General features: G+C 41.9%; 1 protein-coding gene across 4 annotated transcripts in view; it reads left to right on the forward strand.

Moving 5' to 3' along the window:
* The window catches only part of PCDH19 (protocadherin 19), a 236,536-nt gene that overhangs the window by 112,163 nt on the left and 102,846 nt on the right, over positions 1 to 21,527 (forward strand). The window lies entirely within an intron of this gene.

A 21,527-nucleotide genomic window follows, 5' to 3' on the forward strand; every position in this document is an offset into this window, starting at 1 on the left:
CCCCTTATATATTCTGTCCTTATATATTCACCTCTGGTGGGATCTGCTGGGATTTTTATTAGGACTCCCCCAGTTTGCCAATTATGGGGGCTTAGGGAGGAGCAGCTGCAAACTAAAAGATACATTGTAATACAAAGTAACAAACCATCAGCCAGTAATTAAAGGGATATTCCCAACTGGCAAATCCATGTCATAATGATAAGTGTTAGATTGGCGGCGGTCCGACTGCTTGACCGGTGCGGCAGTGCGCATGCTGAGCACCAGTCCTTTCATTGCTGAACTCTGTAGTCCCACAGAGGATGGACAGAGCGGCGGAGGAGCATGAGCACTGCGGCTCCTATCAAATGAAGCCCCCCATTCTGGCAATTGTTGGGGTCTCAGTGATCAGACTAGTCTATCTTTTATCACCTTTCCTCTATGACAGCTGCTGACTCTTGTTGATGGGATGGAAGAATCTTCTATTTTTTCGGTCACAGCGACGGTTCTCATTCATTCTTGACTGATGGTTTCTTACTTTGTATTTCTGTATCTTGTCACTTTGTAGCAGCTCCTCGCTGAGCACAAGACACAATGTTTCTTCTTAAAACCCTTCATATGCCAGGAGAGCACTCCTCCTCGCTGCAACCCTTATTACCTGTTATTGTGGAACTACAACTCCCAGAATGCTCGGGTGACATGTAACAACGCAGACAGTGAGGGGCAGCAGACAGGTGACCCCGCATCTCCTGCGTTCTGTGTGAATGGCAGAGGACACGCTCTGATGAGAAGCCCGCAGGTGCATTGTGAGCGGAGGATGTGCACAGACAGCACACCTGCTCTGCAGACGCAGCGCCATTGTCAGCACCGGCCGAGCAAACACAAGCCAGGAATGTGAGAGCAAACAGCGCCCAGCGCAGCGCAGGAAGCGCATTGTCAGGAGGATTAATGCTGCAAGAAAGGACTAAATGATCTTCAAAGAGTGTCTACCCCGCAACTAATTCCAGGTCTGGGATCCATGTGCTGAGGCTTTTATGGCTTCTTGCACGCAAACCTGTCCAAAAAAGGGAGCGCCAGCTGCTCAGTACTGCTGGGAGGATGCAGCAGAGGCGAGATTGTCAGGAAAAAGCGACATTATCGGAACTAACAAAGCACCAACAATGCAGCCAGACAGATGACAAACTCAGCTCTGCTGCATCCAGGATCAATGCCTTCATAGGGTTTGTCATCTGTCTATCTATTATCTATCATCTACAGTGAAGGAAATAAGTTGAGAAAGGAGAAAAGATGAGTATAGCGACATAGAAAACATTATTATATTCAATAAAGATTACATAACAGCGTATACAAAAATCACATCACAGGATGGGAGATATAAAGTGCGAGGTGCCGGGCATCAGAGGGTCCCACGATGATGGGTGACGAACATGAAGCAGATGTAAGTAGCTACTGATAGCGGGTGTGGGAGCGTGTATCAAGAAAATGACGGAAATCACTGCTGTATATAGCTTAGTGCTAGTAGGAAAGTATCAGGCCGTCATCATCACCACTTCTGTCGGGGGGTCATGGTGATTTGAGGGTCCTACAGCTCCTATTATCGGGCGAGTTGTACCTATGATACCATGAATATAGGGGGATGGGTCAAACACAAATTGGGATCACCGAGAGTCTTTTATACAGGTGACTATGTAAGACAGCGAGCGGTCTGTAATGCAGGTAACAAGTGGATTAGGAGCCAGAACTCATAATGGTTTGTAGGGGGTCAAATACTTATTTCTCACCGCAAAATGCAAATAAATGATCTAATTTATACAATGTGATTTTCTTGATTTTTTTGGGATATTCTATCTCTCAATGTTAAAATGAACCTAACCTTAAAATTATAGACTGCTCACGTCTTTGTCCGTGGGCAAACTTACAAAAACAGCAAGGGGTCAAATACTTATTTCCTTCACTGTATATATATATATATATACACTGTGTTCCAAATTATTATGCAAATAATATTTTCTCAGATTTCCCCAGATTCCCTATATGAATTGCAGTCATTGTAATTTTCCAGTCAAATAACTATTCGAGTACAATTGAAAGGTTTTTGTATAATCTGCCGATGATAACAGGATATTTTTAAAGAAATAAAACACTCAAACTGCACTCAAAATGCATGTTCCAAATTATTCTGCACAGCAGAGTTTTCAACCTTTTCATTTTAATAAAGAACAAAAAAATGGTCATTTGTGAAATTCTAAGCATTAGCAGGTTATTACACACTGAAATCAAACAGTTTTCAACTCAAAACTTTATTCTAGGTGATGTCACATTTGCACATAGGACCCCTTGTTGGAAAGGAGCTTCTGAACTCTCTCGTCCATTGAATTTGTCAGGTTTTGGATGGTTTCTGCTTCAATTGTTTTGCATGAGGACAGAATACCCTCCCAGAGCTGTTGCTTAGATGTGAACTGCCTCCCGCCATCATAGACACTCCTTTTGATGATGCTCCAGAGGTTCTCAATGGGGTTGAGGTCAGGGGAGCATGGGGGCCACACCATAAGTTTGTCCCCTTTTATGCCCATAGCAGCCAGAGATGCAGATGTGTTATGTGCAGCATGAGACGGTGCATTATCATGCATGAAATGATCTTGATGGTCCAGATGGATGGAGTGGAGGATGGCTGGTTGATGGACACCCCATGCAAACACGGCTACGGCGCTAACAAGGAGGAGGTGGAGTAATGTTTTGGGCTGGAATCATGGGGAGAGAGATTGTCGGCCCTTTTAGGATCCCTGAAGGGGTAAAGATGAACTCCATAATGTATGTTGAGTTTCTCAAACAGCACTTCCTTCCATGGTTCAAGAAGAAGAACCGTGTATTCCGCAGCAAGATCATTTTCATGCATGATAATGCCCCGTCTCATGCTGCACATAACACATCTGCATCTCTGGCTGATATGGGCATAAAAGGGGACAAACTTATGGTGTGGCCCCCATGCTCCCCTGACCTCAACCCCATTGAGAACCTCTGGAGCATCATCAAAAGGAGTGTCTATGATGGCGGGAGGCAGTTCACATCTAAGCAACAGCTCTGGGAGGGTATTCTGTCCTCATGCAAAACAATTGAAGCAGAAACCATCCAAAACCTGACAAATTCAATGGACGAGAGAGTTCAGAAGCTCCTTTCCAACAAGCGGTCCTATGTGCAAATGTAACATCACCTAGAATAAAGTTTTGAGTTGAAAACTGTTTGATTTCAGTGTGTAATAACCTGCTAATGCTTAGAATTTCACAAATGACCATTTTTTTTTGTTCTTTATTAAAATGAAAAGGTTGAAAACTCTGCTGTGCAGAATAATTTGGAACATGCATTGTGAGTGCAGTTTGAGTTTTTTATTTTTTTAATAATATCCTGTTATCATAGGCAGATTGTACAAAAACCTTTCAATTGTGCTCGAATAGTTATTTGACTGGAAAATTACAATGACTGCAATTCATATAGGAAATTTGGGAAAATCTGAGAAAATATTATTTGCATAATAATTTGGAACACAGTGTATATGTGACTGACATGTTTCTATCTATTATCTATCTATTATCTATCATCTATCTATTATCTATCTATCATCTATCTATCATCTATCTATCATCTATCTATTATCTATCATCTATCTATTATCTATCTATTATCTATTATCATCTATTATCTATCTATTATCTATCTATTATCTATCATCTATTATCTATTATCTATCTATTATCTATCTATCATCTATCTATCTATCATCTATCTATTATCTATCATCTATCTATTATCTATTATCATCTTATCTATCTATTATCTATTATCTATCTATTATCTATCTATCATCTATCTATCTATCTATCTATCATCTATCTATTATCTATCATCTATCTATTATCTATTATCATCTTATCTATCTATTATCTATTATCTATGTATTATCTATAATCTATCTATTATCTATTATCATCTATCTAGCAAAAAATTGGAACAGCACTGTATAAAGTAGTCATGGGTGCAAGGCCCAAATAAATATCTGTTTCTAATAGTAATAATTACTACAATAATTCATAGTAATAGCAGTAACAGGACAGGCAGCACTCCAAAAAATTGTGAAAAAAGTGGACTTTATTAGCCCATACGGTGTGGCAACGTTTCAGTTGTGACCAACCTTTGACAAGCAATGAATAGCTACAAGCATGAGATATATACATTTTATCATATCCAATTTACAAGTTCATTAGTGAAAAAATACATATAAAACATCGGTGTATAATCCAGTATCAATTATTGGTGATTCAATACATAGTGCATATACCATGTTACAAGATATTAATGTTTATAATTTGTCCAGTAAAAAGATACATAAAGAGCCTTGTGCATTAATAATATATAATTGGTCTCATGAGTTTTGTTTGATTAGAGGTATGACTCACCCATCTATAGTTATAAGAAACATTGCATACATAAAGCACCGACATCGACGCCAGAAACTTGCAACTGCGCATGTCTGTTCACGTCCCAGATGTAGAATCCTGTAACCGTTCCTCATAGGACATGGTTTGCAGACCGGTCACCATTCTGGTCGCTCTTCTCTGAACTTGCTCCAGTTTTTCCATGCTTTTTTTCCAATGTGGCGCCCAGAACTGGACGCAGTATCCAGATGAGGTCTGACCAAGGAGGAATAGAGAGGGATAATGACTTCACGTGATCTAGACTGTATGCTTCTGTTAATACATCCCAGAATTGTATTTGCCTTTTTTGCTGCTGCATCACACTGTTGACTCATGTGCAGTCTATGATCTATTAGTATACCTAAGTCTTTTTCACACGTGCTGTTGCTTAGTTCTATTCCTCCCATTCTGTAGATGTAATTTTTGTTTTTCTTGCTCAGATGTAGAATCTTGCATTTCTCCCTGTTAAATACCATTATATTAGTCGCTGCCCATTGTTCAAACTTATCTAGATCCTTCTGAATCCCTTCTCAGTCTTCTCTAGTATTAAGGCCCCGTCACACATAACGAGATCGCTAGCGAGATCGTTGATACGTCACGGTTTTTGTGACGCAATAGCGATCTTGCTAGCGATCTCGTTATGTCTGACAGGTAGCAATGATCAGGCCCCTGCTGTGAGATCACTGATCGTTACAAAGCTCCTGGACCATTCCTGGGTTTTTGCTCTCCCACTGGGCAGTGTGCATCGCTGTATTTGACACCTTATCAACGACCTCGTTAGCGATTCAGAACTGAGACACGTAGGCGTGCATAAATTGGACTTTTCCGCGCCCCTCGTCCCCGATTGGTGGTCGCTACAGCGTTCTCATTTTCCGCCGCGCATAAAGGCAACAGAATAGCGATTCCATCCTTTGTTTCTGACCTCGTGCTGGATTGCAGATCCTAGCAGAATTCTCCGGGCTGTTGATATCCGTTCATTCGACTGAGTCCTGATTTTGCGTAATTTTATGCACGCCTTTGTGACACAGTATAGTCCCTATCAAGGTGTGGATCGTTGAAATAGCTGCTGTGTGAAAGCGTCCCAACGACCGCCGAGATCGTTAGTTAGATCGCTGGGGCTGCCGAAATCGTTGGGAAGTTCTGCATGTTTGACAGCTCCCGCAGCGATCACGAAACGACTCTCCAGCGATCCCAAAACCGTGACGTACTAACAATCTCGCTAGCGATCTCGTTATGTGTGACGGGGCCTTTAGCTATCCCTCCTAGCTTTGCATTGTCTGTAAATTGGATTAGTTTACCTTCAGTTCCTTTATCTAGATCATTTATAAAAATGTTGAACAACACTGGGGCCAGGACAGAGCCTTGAGACATTCCTCCACTTGGATGTGCAACCATTTATGACCACTCTTTGAGTCCGATCATTGACCCAGTTATGAATCCACCTAACAGTAGCCTTGTTAATCCCATACTTTATCAAATGCTTTGCTGAAGTCAAGATATGCTATGTCTACTGCATTTCTCTGATCCACCCAGTCAGTGATTCCATCATAGAAGGAAATTAGATTAGTCTGGCATGAGTTGTTTGCTGCAAACCTATGCTGGCTCTGGTTAATTTCTGTATCCTTATCCAAATACTTACATACAAGCTGTTAATAATTTGTTCAAATATCTTTCCTGGTATAGAAGTAAGACTCACAGACCTATAGTTTCCTGGCTCCACCTTCTTTCCTTTTTTGAATTATAGTTGATATCCAACATCAGTATCTGGTGACCGCCCCTCACCTCCATCATCAGTATCTGGTGACCGCCCCTCACCTCCATCATCAGTATCTGGTGACCGTCAGTCGTCTCCATCATCAGTATCTGGTGACCGCCAGTCGTCTCCATCATCAGTACCTGGTGATCGCCTGTCACCTCCATCATCAGTATCTGGTGACTGCCTGTTGCCTCCATCATCATTATCTGGTGACCGCCCGTCACCTCCATCATCAGTAACTGGTGACTGCCAGTCGTCTCCATCATCAGTATCTGGTGACCGCCCGTCTCCTCCATCATCAGTATCTGGTGACCGCCTGTCACCTCCATCATCAGTATATGGTGACTGCCTGTTGCCTCCATCATCATTATCTGGTGACCGCCCGTCACCTCCATCATCAGTATCTGGTGACTGTCAGTCGTCTCCATCATCAGTATCTGGTGACCGTCCGTCACCTCTATCATCAGTATCTGGTGACTGTCAGTCGTCTCCATCATCAGTATTTGGTGACCGCCAGTCGCCTCCATCATCAGTATCTGGTGACTGCCCGTTGCCTCCATCATCAGTATCTGGTGACCGCCCGTCGTCTCCACTATCAATATTTGGGATGAGACTTAGATTTTGCTTTCCTTCAGCCACTATTAACAATGCTGTCTGAAGCTTCTTACTCTGCAGCATGGTTGTAGTGATGATGATGATGATGGTTGCAGTGATGATGATGATGATGGTTGTAGTGATGATGATGATGGTTGTAGTGATGATGATGGTGATGGTTGTAGTGATGATGATGATGGTTGTAGTGATGATGATGATGGTTGTAGTGATGATGATGATGATGGTTGTAGTGATGATGATGATGGTTGTAGTGATGATGATGATGATGATGGTTGTAGTGATGATGGTGATGATGGTTTTAGTGATGATGGTTGTAGTGATGATGGTGATGATGGTTGTAGTGATGATGGTTGTAGTGATGATGGTTGTAGTGATGATGGTGATGATGGTTGTAGTGATGATGATGATGGTTGTAGTGATGATGGTTGTAGTGATGATGATGATGGTTGTAGTGATGATGATGATGGTTGTAGTGATGATGGTTGTAGTGATTATGATGATGATGGTTGTAGTGATGATGGTTGTAGTGATGATGGTTGTAGCGATGATGATGATGATGGTTGTAGTGATGATGGTTGTAGTGATGATGGTGATGATGGTTGTAGTGATGATGGTGATGATGGTTGTAGTGATGATAATGATGATGGTTGTAGTGATGATGGTTGTAGTGATGATGATGATGGTTGTAGTGATGATGGTGATGATGGTTGTAGTGATGATGATGATGATGGTTGTAGTGATGATGGTTGTAGTGATGATGGTGATGATGGTTGTAGTGATGATAATGATGATGGTTGTAGTGATGATGATGATGATGGTTGTAGTGATGATGATGATGATGATGGTTGTAGTGATGATGATGGTGATGGTTGTAGTGATGATGATGATGGTTGTAGTGATGATGATGGTTGTAGTGATGATGATGATGGTTTTAGCGATGATGATGATGATGATGGTTGTAGTGATAGTGATGATGGTTGTAGTGATGATGATGATGGTTGTAGTGATGATGATGATGGTTGTAGTGATGATGATGATGGTTGTAGGGATGATGGTGATGATGCTTGTAGTGATGATGATGATGGTTGGAGTGATGATGATGATGCTTGTAGTGATGGTAATGATGGTTGTAGTGATGGTGATGATGGTTGTAGTGATGGTGATGATGTTTGTAGTGATGGTGATGATGGTTGTAGTGATGATGATGATGATGGTTGTAGTGATGATGATGGTGATGGTTGTAGTGATGATGATGATGGTTGTAGTGATGATGATGGTGATGGTTGTAGTGATGATGGTGATGGTTGTAGTGATGATGATGATGGTTGTAGTGATGATGATGGTGATGGTTGTAGTGATGATGATGATGCTTGTAGTGATGGTAATGATGGTTGTAGTGATGGTGATGATGGTTGTAGTGATGGTGATGATGGTTGTAGTGATGGTGGTGATGGTTGTAGTGATGATGATGGTGATGGTTGTAGTGATGATGATGATGGTTGTAGTGATGATGATGATGGTTGTAGTGATGATGATGATGGTTGTAGGGATGATGGTGATGATGCTTGTAGTGATGATGATGATGCTTGTAGTGATGGTAATGATGGTTGTAGTGATGGTGATGATGGTTGTAGTGATGGTGATGATGTTTGTAGTGATGGTGATGATGGTTGTAGTGATGATGATGATGGTTGTAGTGATGATGATGGTGATGGTTGTAGTGATGATGATGATGGTTGTAGTGATGATGATGATGGTTGTAGTGATGATGATGGTGATGGTTGTAGTGATGATGATGGTGATGGTTGTAGTGATGATGATGATGGTTGTAGTGATGATGGTGATGGTTGTAGTAATGATGGTGATGATGGTTGTAGTAATGATGATGATGGTTGTAGTGATGATGGTGATGGTTGTAGTGATGATGATGATGATGGTTGTAGTGATGATGATGGTGATGGTTGTAGTGATGATGATGATGGTTGTAGTGATGATGCTTGTAGTGATGGTAATGATGGTTGTAGTGATGGTGATGATGGTTGTAGTGATGGTGATGATGGTTGTAGTGATGATGACGGTGATGGTTGTAGTGATGATGATGATGGTTGTAGTGATGATGATGATGCTTGTAGTGATGGTAATGATGGTTGTAGTGATGGTGATGATGGTTGTAGTGATGATGATGGTGATGGTTGTAGTGATGATGATGATGGTTGTAGTGATGATGATGATGGTTGTAGTGATGATGATGATGGTTGTAGTAATGATGGTGATGATGGTTGTAGTAATGATGATGATGGTTGTAGTGATGATGGTGATGGTTGTAGTGATGATGATGATGATGGTTGTAGTGATGATGATGGTGATGGTTGTAGTGATGATGATGATGGTTGTAGTGATGATGATGATGCTTGTAGTGATGGTAATGATGGTTGTAGTGATGGTGATGATGGTTGTAGTGATGATGATGGTGATGGTTGTAATGATGATGATGATGGTTGTAGTGATGATGATGATGGTTGTAGTGAAGATGATGATGGTTGTAGGGATGATGGTGATGATGCTTGTAGTGATGATGATGATGGTTGTAGTGATGATGATGCTTGTAGTGATGGTGATGATGATGATGGTTGTAGAAATGATGGTGATGATGGTTGTAGTAATGATGATGATGGTTGTAGTGATGATGATGATGGTTGTAGTGATGATGATGATGCTTGTAGTGATGGTAATGATGGTTGTAGTGATGGTGATGATGGTTGTAGTGATGATGATGGTGATGGTTGTAGTGATGATGATGATGGTTGTAGTGATGATGATGATGGTTGTAGTGATGATGATGATGGTTGTAGTAATGATGGTGATGATGGTTGTAGTAATGATGATGATGGTTGTAGTGATGATGGTGATGGTTGTAGTGATGATGATGATGATGGTTGTAGTGATGATGATGGTGATGGTTGTAGTGATGATGATGATGGTTGTAGTGATGATGATGATGCTTGTAGTGATGGTAATGATGGTTGTAGTGATGGTGATGATGGTTGTAGTGATGATGATGGTGATGGTTGTAATGATGATGATGATGGTTGTAGTGATGATGATGATGGTTGTAGTGAAGATGATGATGGTTGTAGGGATGATGGTGATGATGCTTGTAGTGATGATGATGATGGTTGTAGTGATGATGATGCTTGTAGTGATGGTGATGATGATGATGGTTGTAGAAATGATGGTGATGATGGTTGTAGTAATGATGATGATGGTTGTAGTGATGATGGTGATGGTTGTAGTGATGATGATGATGATGGTTGTAGTGATGATGATGGTGATGGTTGTAGTGATGATGATGATGGTTGTAGTGATGATGATGATGCTTGTAGTGATGGTGATGATGGTTGTAGTGATGGTAATGATGGTTGTAGTGATGGTGATGATGGTTGTAGTGATGATGATGGTGATGGTTGTAGTGATGATGATGATGGTTGTAGTGATGGTAATGATGGTTGTAGTGATGGTGATGATGGTTGCAGTGATGGTGATGATGGTTGTAGTGATGATGATGGTGATGGTTGTAGTGATGATGATGATGGTTGTAGTGATGATGATGATGGTTGTAGTGATGATGATGGTGATGGTTGTAGTGATGATGATGATGGTTGTAGTGATGATGATGATGGTTGTAGTGATGATGGTGATGATGGTTGTAGTAATGATGATGATGGTTGTAGTGATGATGGTGATGGTTGTAGTGATGATGATGGTGATGGTTGTAGTGATGATGATAATGGTTGTAGTGATGATGATGATGGTTGTAGTGATGATGATGATGGTTGTAGTGATGATGATGATGGTTGTAGTGATGATGATGGTGATGGTTGTAGTGATGATGATGATGGTTGTAGTGATGATGATGATGGTTGTAGTGATGATGGTGATGATGGTTGTAGTGATGATGATGATGGTTGTAGTGATGATGATGATGATGATGGTTGTAGTGATGATGATGGTGATGGTTGTAGTGATGATGATGATGGTTGTAGTGATGATGATGATGGTTGTAGTGATGATGATGATGGTTGTAGCGATGATGATGATGATGGTTGTAGTAATGGTGATGATGGTTGTAGTGATGATGATGATGGTTGTAGTGATGATGATGATGGTTGTAGTGATGATGATGATGATGGTTGTAGTGATGCTGATGATGGTTGTAGGGATGATGGTGATGATGCTTGTAGTGATGATGATGATGGTTGTAGTGATGATGATGATGCTTGTAGTGATGGTAATGATGGTTGTAGTGATGGTGATGATGGTTGTAGTGATGGTGATGATGTTTGTAGTGATGGTGATGATGGTTGTAGTGATGATGATGATGGTTGTAGTGATGATGATGGTGATGGTTGTAGTGATGATGATGATGGTTGTAGTGATGATGATGGTGATGGTTGTAGTGATGATGATGGTGATGGTTGTAGTGATGATGATGATGGTTGTAGTGATGATGATGATGGTTGTAGTGATGATGATGGTGATGGTTGTAGTGATGATAATGATGCTTGTAGTGATGGTAATGATGGTTGTAGTGATGGTGATGATGGTTGTAGTGATGGTGATGATGGTTGTAGTGATGGTGGTGATGGTTGTAGTGATGATGATGGTGATGGTTGTAGTGATGATGATGATGGTTGTAGTGATGATGATGATTGTTGTAGTGATGATGATGATGGTTGTCGGGATGATGGTGATGATGCTTGTAGTGATGATGATGATGGTTGTAGTGATGATGATGATGCTTGTAGTGATGGTAATGATGGTTGTAGTGATGGTGATGATGGTTGTAGTGATGGTGATGATGTTTGTAGTGATGGTGATGATGGTTGTAGTGATGATGATGATGGTTGTAGTGATGATGATGGTGATGGTTGTAGTGATGATGATGATGGTTGTAGTGATGATGATGATGGTTGTAGTGATGATGATGGTGATGGTTGTAGTGATGATGATGGTGATGGTTGTAGTGATGATGATGATGGTTGTAGTGATGATGATGATGGTTGTAGTGATGATGATGATGCTTGTAGTGATGGTAATGATGGTTGTAGTGATGGTGATTATGGTTGTAGTGATGATGATGGTGATGGTTGTAGTGACGATGATGATGGTTGTAGTGATGATGATGATGGTTGTAGTGATGATGATGATGGTTGTAGTAATGATGGTGATGATGGTTGTAGTAATGATGATGATGGTTGTAGTGATGATGGTGATGGTTGTAGTGATGATGATGGTTGTAGTGATGATGATGGTGATGGTTGTTGTGATGATGATGATGGTTGTAGTGATGATGATGATGCTTGTAGTGATGGTAATGATGGCTGTAGTGATGGTGATGATGGTTGTAGTGATGATGATGATGGTTGTAGTGATGATGATGATGGTTGTAGGGATGATGGTGATGATGCTTGTAGTGATGATGATGATGGTTGTAGTGATGATGATGATGCTTGTAGTGATGGTAATGATGGTTGTAGTGATGATGATGATGGTTGTAGTGATGATAATGATGGTTGTAGTGATGATGATGGTGATGGTTGTAGTGATGATGATGATGGTTGTAGTGATGATGATGATGGTTGTAGTGATGATGATGATGGTTGTAGTGATGATGGTGATGATGGTTGTAGTAATGATGATGATTGTTGTAGTGATGATGATGATGGTTGTCGGGATGATGGTGATGATGCTTGTAGTGATGATGATGATGGTTGTAGTGATGATGATGATGCTTGTAGTGATGGTAATGATGGTTGTAGTGATGGTGATGATGGTTGTAGTGATGGTGATGATGTTTGTAGTGATGGTGATGATGGTTGTAGTGATGATGATGATGGTTGTAGTGATGATGATGGTGATGGTTGTAGTGATGATGATGATGGTTGTAGTGATGATGATGATGGTTGTAGTGATGATGATGGTGATGGTTGTAGTGATGATGATGGTGATGGTTGTAGTGATGATGATGATGGTTGTAGTGATGATGATGATGGTTGTAGTGATGATGATGATGCTTGTAGTGATGGTAATGATGGTTGTAGTGATGGTGATTATGGTTGTAGTGATGATGATGGTGATGGTTGTAGTGACGATGATGATGGTTGTAGTGATGATGATGATGGTTGTAGTGATGATGATGATGGTTGTAGTAATGATGGTGATGATGGTTGTAGTAATGATGATGATGGTTGTAGTGATGATGGTGATGGTTGTAGTGATGATGATGGTTGTAGTGATGATGATGGTGATGGTTGTTGTGATGATGATGATGGTTGTAGTGATGATGATGATGCTTGTAGTGATGGTAATGATGGCTGTAGTGATGGTGATGATGGTTGTAGTGATGATGATGATGGTTGTAGTGATGATGATGATGGTTGTAGGGATGATGGTGATGATGCTTGTAGTGATGATGATGATGGTTGTAGTGATGATGATGATGCTTGTAGTGATGGTAATGATGGTTGTAGTGATGATGATGATGGTTGTAGTGATGATAATGATGGTTGTAGTGATGATGATGGTGATGGTTGTAGTGATGATGATGATGGTTGTAGTGATGATGATGATGGTTGTAGTGATGATGATGATGGTTGTAGTGATGATGGTGATGATGGTTGTAGTAATGATGATGATGGTTGTAGTGATGATGGTGATGGTTGTAGTGATGATGATGATGATGGTTGTAGTGATGATGATGGTGATGGTTGTAGTGATGATGATGATGGTTGTAGTGATGATGATGATGCTTGTAGTGATGGTAATGATGGTTGTAGTGATGGTGATGATGGTTGTAGTGATGGTGATGATGTTTGTAGTGATGGTGATGATGGTTGTAGTGATGATGATGATGGTTGTAGTGATGATGATGGTGATGGTTGTAGTGATGATGATGATGGTTGTAGTGATGATGATGATGGTTGTGATGATGATGGTGATGGTTGTAGTGATGATGATGGTGATGGTTGTAGTGATGATGATGATGGTTGTAGTGATGATGGTGATGGTTGTAGTGATGATGACGGTGATGGTTGTAGTGATGATGATGATGGTTGTAGTGATGATGATGATGCTTGTAGTGATGGTAATGATGGTTGTAGTGATGGTGATGATGGTTGTAGTGATGATGATGGTGATGGTTGTAGTGATGATGATGATGGTTGTAGTGATGATGATGATGGTTGTCGTGATGATGATGATGGTTGTAGTAATGATGGTGATGATGGTTGTAGTAATGATGATGATGGTTGTAGTGATGATGGTGATGGTTGTAGTGATGATGATGATGATGATGGTTGTAGTGATGATGATGGTGATGGTTGTAGTGATGATGATGATGGCTGTAGTGATGATGATGATGCTTGTAGTGATGGTAATGATGGTTGTAGTGATGGTGATGATGGTTGTAGTGATGGTGATGATGGTTGTAGTGATGATGATGGTGATGGTTGTAGTGATGATGATGATGGTTGTAGTGATGATGATGATGGTTGTAGTGATGATGATGATGGTTGTAGTGATGATGATGATGGTTGTAGGGATGATGGTGATGATGCTTGTAGTGATGATGATGATGGTTGTAGTGATGATGATTGTAGTGATGGTAATGATGGTTGTAGTGATGATGATAATGGTTGTAGTGATGATGATGATGGTTGTAGTGATGATGATGGTGATGGTTGTAGTGATGATGATGATGGTTGTAGTGATGATGATGATGGTTGTAGTGATGATGGTGATGATGGTTGTAGTATTGATGATGATGGTTGTAGTGATGATGGTGATGGTTGTAGTGATGATGATGATGATGATGATGGTTGTAGTGATGATGATGATGGTTGTAGTGATGATGATGATGCTTGTAGTGATGGTAATGATGGTTGTAGTGATGATGATGATGGTTGTAGTGATGATGATGATGGTTGTAGTGATGATAATGATGGTTGTAGTGATGATGATGATGGTTGTAGGGATGATGGTGATGATGCTTGTAGTGATGATGATGATGGTTGTAGTGATGATGATGATGCTTGTAGTGATGGTAATGATGGTTGTAGTGATGGTGATGATGGTTGTAGTGATGGTGATGATGTTTGTAGTGATGGTGATGATGGTTGTAGTGATGATGATGATGGTTGTAGTGATGATGATGATGGTTGTAGTGATGATGATGATGGTTGTAGTGATGATGATGGTGATGGTTGTAGTGATGATGATGGTGATGGTTGTAGTGATGATGATGATGGTTGTAGTGATGATGGTGATGGTTGTAGTGATGATGATGGTGATGGTTGTAGTGATGATGATGATGGTTGTAGTGATGATGATGATGCTTGTAGTGATGATGATGATGCTTGTAGTGATGGTAATGATGGTTGTAGTGATGGTAATGATGGTTGTAGTGATGGTGATGATGGTTGTAGTGATGGTGTTGATGGTTGTAGTGATGATGATGGTGATGGTTGTAGTGATGATGATGATGGTTGTAGTGATCATGATGATGGTTGTAGTGATGATGATGATGATGGTTGTAGTGATGATGGTGATGATGGTTGTAGTAATGATGATGATGGTTGTAGTGATGATGGTGATGGTTGTAGTGATGATGATGATGATGGTTGTAGTGATGGTGATGATGGTTGTAGTGATGGTAATGATGGTTGTAGTGATGGTGATGATGGTTGTAGTGATGGTAATGATGGTTGTAGTGATGGTGATGTTGTTTGTAGTGATGATTGATGATGATGCTTGTAGTGATGGTAATGATGGTTGTAGTGATGGTAATGATGGTTGTAGTGATGGTGATGATGGTTGTAGTGATGGTGATGATGCTTGTAGTGATGATGATGGTGATGGTTGTAGTGATGATGATGATGGTTGTAGTGATGATGATGATGGTTGTAGTGATGATGGTTGTAGTAATGATGATGATGGTTGTAGTGATGATGGTGATGATTGTAGTGATGATGATGATGATGATGATGTAGTGATGATGATGATGGTTGTAGTGATGATGGTGATGGTTGTAGTGATGATGATGATGATGATGGTTGTAGTGATGATGGTGATGGTTGTAGTGATGATGATGATAATGATGGTTGTAGTGATGATGGTGATGGTTGTAGTGATGATGATGATGATGATGGTTGTAGTGATGGTGATGATGGTTGTAGTGATGATGGTGATGGTTGTAGTGATGGTGATGATGGTTGTAGTGATGGTAATGATGGTTGTAGTGATGATGATGATGATGGTTGTAGTGATGATGGTGATGATGGTTGTAGTGATGATGATGATGGTTGTAGTGATGATGGTGATGGTTGTAGTGATGATGATGATGATGATGATGGTTGTAGTGATGATGATGATGATGACAGCTGATTTGCGGATGTGACTGTATTTTGGCATCATTTTCCCTCCCTCTGATTTTTCGGGATTTTCCTCTGTCTCTCTCTGATCGTCGCTGCAGATTTCTCCGGACGTCTCTTTCTCTCTTTCTTTCGTGGATTTTTCTTTTAGGGTTTTTTTTTCGATCTTTGGAAATCAGAGCTTTTTCTTCCTTTAGTTTCTTCTTCTCTATGAAGTGTCTGAGCTCTTGGGTGTAGTAGTCTCGGCCCATTCATCAGAGCTGGGGTGAATGGTAGGTGGTCGCTCCGGTTTCTATGGATACAGAGAAAAAGAAGAAAAGTCTCTGTGATCAGCACCGCGCCAAAGGCTCCCGAGTGCACGACGTCTGAGGGCCACTGTTCCAGCTGTAAAATAGGTCTTCAACCAAGCTGTGTATCTAATCCTATCCTGTGTGATACTGTCTGCTGAGCTGTGTATCTAATCCTCTCCTGTGTGATACTGTCTGCTGAGCCGTGTATCTAATCCTCTCCTGTGTGATACTGTCTGCTGAGCTGTGTATCTAATCCTCTCCTGTGTGATACTGTCTGCTGAGCTGTGTATCTAATCCTCTCCTGTGTGATACTATCTGCTGAGCCGTGTATCTAATCCTCTCCTGTGTGATACTGTCTGCTGAGCTGTGTATCTAATCCTCTCCTGTGTGATACTGTCTGCTGAGCTGTGTATCTAATCCTCTCCTGTGTGATACTGTCTGCTGAGCCGTGTATCTAATCCTATCCTGTGTGATACTGTCTGCTGAGCTGTGTATCTAATCCTATCCTTTGTGATACTGTCTGCTGAGCTTTGTATCTAATCCTCTCCTGTGTGATACAGTCTGCTGAGCCGTGTATCTAATCCTATCCTGTGTGATACTGTCTGCTGAGCCGTGTATCTAATCCTCTCCTGTGTGATACTGTCTGCTGAGCCGTGTATCTAATCCTCTCCTGTGTGATACTGTCTGCTGAGCTGTGTATCTAATCCTATCCTGTGTGATACTGTCTGCTGAGCCGTGTATCTAATCCTCTCCTGTGTGATACTGTCTGCTGAGCCGTGTATCTAATCCTATCCTGTGTGATACTGTCTGCTGAGCTGTGTATCTAATCCTCTCCTGTGTGATACAGTCTGCTGAGCCGTGTATCTAATCCTATCCTGTGTGATACTGTCTGCTGAGCTGTGTATCTAATCCTCTCCTGTGTGATACTGTCTGCTGAGCTGTGTATCTAATCCTCTCCTGTGTGATATTGTCTGCTGAGCCGTGTATCTAATCCTATCCTGTGTGATACTGTCTGCTGAGCCGTGTATCTAATCCTCTCCTGTGTGATACTGTCTGCTGAGCTGTGTATCTAATCCTCTCCTGTGTGATACTGACTGCTGAGCCGTGTATCTAATCCTCTCCTGTGTGATACTGTCTGCTGAGCTGTGTATCTAATCCTCTCCTGTGTGATACTGTCTGCTGAGCCGTGTATCTAATCCTATCCTTTGTGATACTGTCTGCTGAGCCGTGTATCTAATCCTATCCTGTGTGATACTGTCTGCTGAGCCGTGTATCTAATCCTATCCTGTGTGATACTGTCTGCTGAGCCGTGTATCTAATCCTATCCTGTGTGATACTGTCTGCTGAGCCGTGTATCTAATCCTATCCTGTGTGATACTGTGTGCTGAGCTATGTATCTAATCCTATCCTGTGTGATACTATCTGCTGAGCCGTGTATCTAATCCTATCCTGTGTGATACTGTGTGCTGAGCTATGTATCTAATCCTATCCTGTGTGATACTGTCTGCTGAGCCGTGTATCTAATCCTATCCTGTGTGATACTGTGTGCTGAGCTATGTATCTAATCCTATCCTGTGTGATACTATCTGCTGAGTCGTGTATCTAATCCTATCATGTGTGATACTGTCTGCTGAGCCGTGTATCTAATCCTCTCCTGTGTGATACTGACTGCTGAGCCGTGTATCTAATCCTATCTTGTGTGATACTGTCTGCTGAGCCGTGTATCTAATCCTATCCTGTGTGATACTGTCTGCTGAGCTGTGTATCTAATCCTATCCTGTGTGATACTGTCTGCTGAGCTGTGTATCTAATCCCCTCCTGTGTGATACTATCTGCAGAGCAGTGTATCTAATCCTCTCCTGTGTGATACTGTCTGCTGAGCTGTGTATCTAATCCTCTCCTGTGTGATACAGTCTGCTGAGCTGTGTATCTAATCCTCTCCTGTGTGATACTGTCTGCTGAGCTGTGTATCTAATCCTCTCCTGTGTGATACTGTCTGCTGAGCTGTGTATCTAATCCTCTCCTGTGTGATACAGTCTGCTGAGCCGTGTATCTAATCCTCTCCTGTGTGATACAGTCTGCTGAGCCGTGTATCTAATCCTCTCCTGTGTGATACAGTCTGCTGAGCCGTGTATCTAATCCTCTCCTGTGTGATACTGTCTGCTGAGCTGTGTATCTAATCCTCTCCTGTGTGATACAGTCTGCTGAGCCGTGTATCTAATCCTCTCCTGTGTGATACAGTCTGCTGAGCCGTGTATCTAATCCTATCCTGTGTGATACTGTCTGCTGAGCTGTGTATCTAATCCTATCCTGTGTGATACTGTCTGCTGAGCTGTGTATCTAATCCTATCCTGTGTGATACTGTCTGCTGAGCTGTGTATCTAATCCCCTCCTGTGTGATACTGTCTGCTGAGCCGTGTATCTAATCCTCTCCTGTGTGATACTGTCTGCTGAGCCTGTACCTAATCCTCTCCCGTGCGATACTGTCTGCTGAGCCGTGTATCTAATCCTATCCTGTGTGATACTGTCTGCTGAGCCATGTATCTAATCCTATAGTGTGTGATATTGTCTGCTGAGCTGTGTATCTAATACTCTCCTGTGTGATACTGTCTGCTGAGCCGTGTATCTAATCCTATCCTGTGTGATATTGTCTGCTGAGCTGTGTATCTAATCCTCTCCTGTGTGATACTGTCTGCTGAGCCGTGTATCTAATCCTATCCTGTGTGATACCGTCTGCTGAGCCGTGTATCTAATCCTATCCTGTGTGATACTGTCTGCTGAGCCGTGTATCTAATCCTATCCTGTGTGATACCGTCTGCTGAGCCGTGTATCTAATCCTCTCCCGTGCGATACTGTCTGCTGAGCCGTGTATCTAATGCTCTCCTGTGTGATACCGTCTGCTGAGCTGTGTATCTAATCCTATAGTGTGTGATACTGTCTGCTGAGCTGTGTATCTAATCCTATAGTGTGTGATACTGTCTGCTGAGCTGTGTATCTAATCCTCTCCTGTGTGATACTGTCTGCTGAGCTGTGTATCTAATCCTCTTCTGTGTGATACTGTCTGCTGAGCCGTGTATCTAATCCTCTTCTGTGTGATACTGTCTGCTGAGCTGTGTATCTAATCCTATCCTGTGTGATACTGTCTGCTGAGCCGTGTATCTAATCCTCTCCTGTGTGATACCGTCTGCTGAGCCGTGTATCTAATCCTCTCCTGTGTGATACTGTCTGCTGAGCTGTGTATCTAATCCTCTCCTGTGTGATACTGTCTGCTGAGCCGTGTATCTAATCCTCTCCTGTGTGATACTGTCTGCTGAGCTGTGTATCTAATCCTCTCCTATGTGATACTGACTGCTGAGCCGTGTATCTAATCCTCTCCTGTGTGATACTGTCTGCTGAACCGTGTATCTAATCCTATCCTGTGTGATACTGTCTGCCAAGCTGTGTATCTAATCCTCTCCCGTGTGATACTTTCTGCTGAGCCGTGTATCTAATCCTCTCCCGTGTGATACTTTCTGCTGAGCCGTGTATCTAATCCTCTCCTATGTGATACTGTCTGCTGAGCCGTGTATCTAATCCTATAGTGTGTGATACTGTCTGCCAAGCTGTGTATCTAATCCTATCCTGTGTGATACTGTCTGCTGAGCGGTGTATCTAATCCTATCCTGTGTGATACCGTCTGCTGAGCCGTGTATCTAATCCTCTCCTGTGTGATACCGTCTGCTGAGCCGTGTATCTAATCCTCTCCTGTGTGATACTGTCTGCTGAGCCGTGTATCTAATCCTCTCCTGTGTGATACTGTCTGCTGAGCTGTGTATCTAATCCTCTCCTGTGTGATACTGTCTGCTGAGCTGTGTATCTAATCCTATCCTGTGTGATACTGTCTGCTGAGCTGTGTATCTAATCCTATCCTGTGTGATACTGTCTGCTGAGCTGTGTATCTAATCCTCTCCTGTGTGATACTGTCTGCTGAGCCGTGTATCTAATCCTCTCCTGTGTGATACTGTCTGCTGAGCCGTGTATCTAATCCTCTCCTGTGTGATACTGAATGCTGAGCTGTGTATCTAATCCTATCCTGTGTGATACTGTCTGCTGAGCCGTGTATCTAATCCTATCCTGTGTGATACTGTCTGCTGAGCGGTGTATCTAATCCTCTCCTGTGTGATACTGTCTGCTGAACTGTGTATCTAATCCTATCCTGTGTGATACTGTCTGCTGAGCTGTGTATCTAATCCTCTCCTGTGTGATACTGTCTGCTGAGCAGTGTATCTAATCCTCTCCTGTGTGATACTGTCTGCTGAGCTGTGTATCTAATCCTATCCTGTGTGATACTGTCTGCTGAGCTGTGTATCTAATCCTATCCTGTGTGATACTGTCTGCTGAGCGGTGTATCTAATCCTCTCCTGTGTGATACTGTCTGCTGAGCTGTGTATCTAATCCTCTCCTGTGTGATACTGTCTGCTGAGCAGTGTATCTAATCCTCTCCTGTGTGATACTGTCTGCTGAGCTGTGTATCTAATCCTATCCTGTGTGATACTGTCTGCTGAGCCGTGTATCTAATCCTCTCCTGTGTGATACTGTCTGCTGAGCAGTGTATCTAATCTTCTCCTGTGTGATACTGTCTGCTGAGCCGTGTATCTAATCCTATCCTGTGATACTGTCTGCTGAGCCGTGTATCTAATCCTCTCCTGTGTGATACTGTCTGCTGAGCCGTGTATCTAATCCTATCCTGTGATACTGTCTGCTGAGCCGTGTATCTAATCCTCTCCTGTGTGATACTGTCTGCTGAGCAGTGTATCTAATCCTCTCCTGTGTGATACTGTCTGCTGAGCTGTGTATCTAATCCTCTCCTGTGTGATACTGTCTGCTGAGCCGTGTATCTAATCCTCTCCTGTGTGATACTGTCTGCTGAGCAGTGTATCTAATCTTCTCCTGTGTGATACTGTCTGCTGAGCCGTGTATCTAATCCTATCCTGTGATACTGTCTGCTGAGCTG

This window comes from Phyllobates terribilis, unplaced genomic scaffold, assembly GCF_046119375.1.
Source record: "Phyllobates terribilis strain yellow unplaced genomic scaffold, ASM4611937v1 Scaffold_7__3_contigs__length_470593459, whole genome shotgun sequence".
In the NCBI taxonomy this organism is placed as follows: Eukaryota; Metazoa; Chordata; class Amphibia; order Anura; family Dendrobatidae; genus Phyllobates; species Phyllobates terribilis.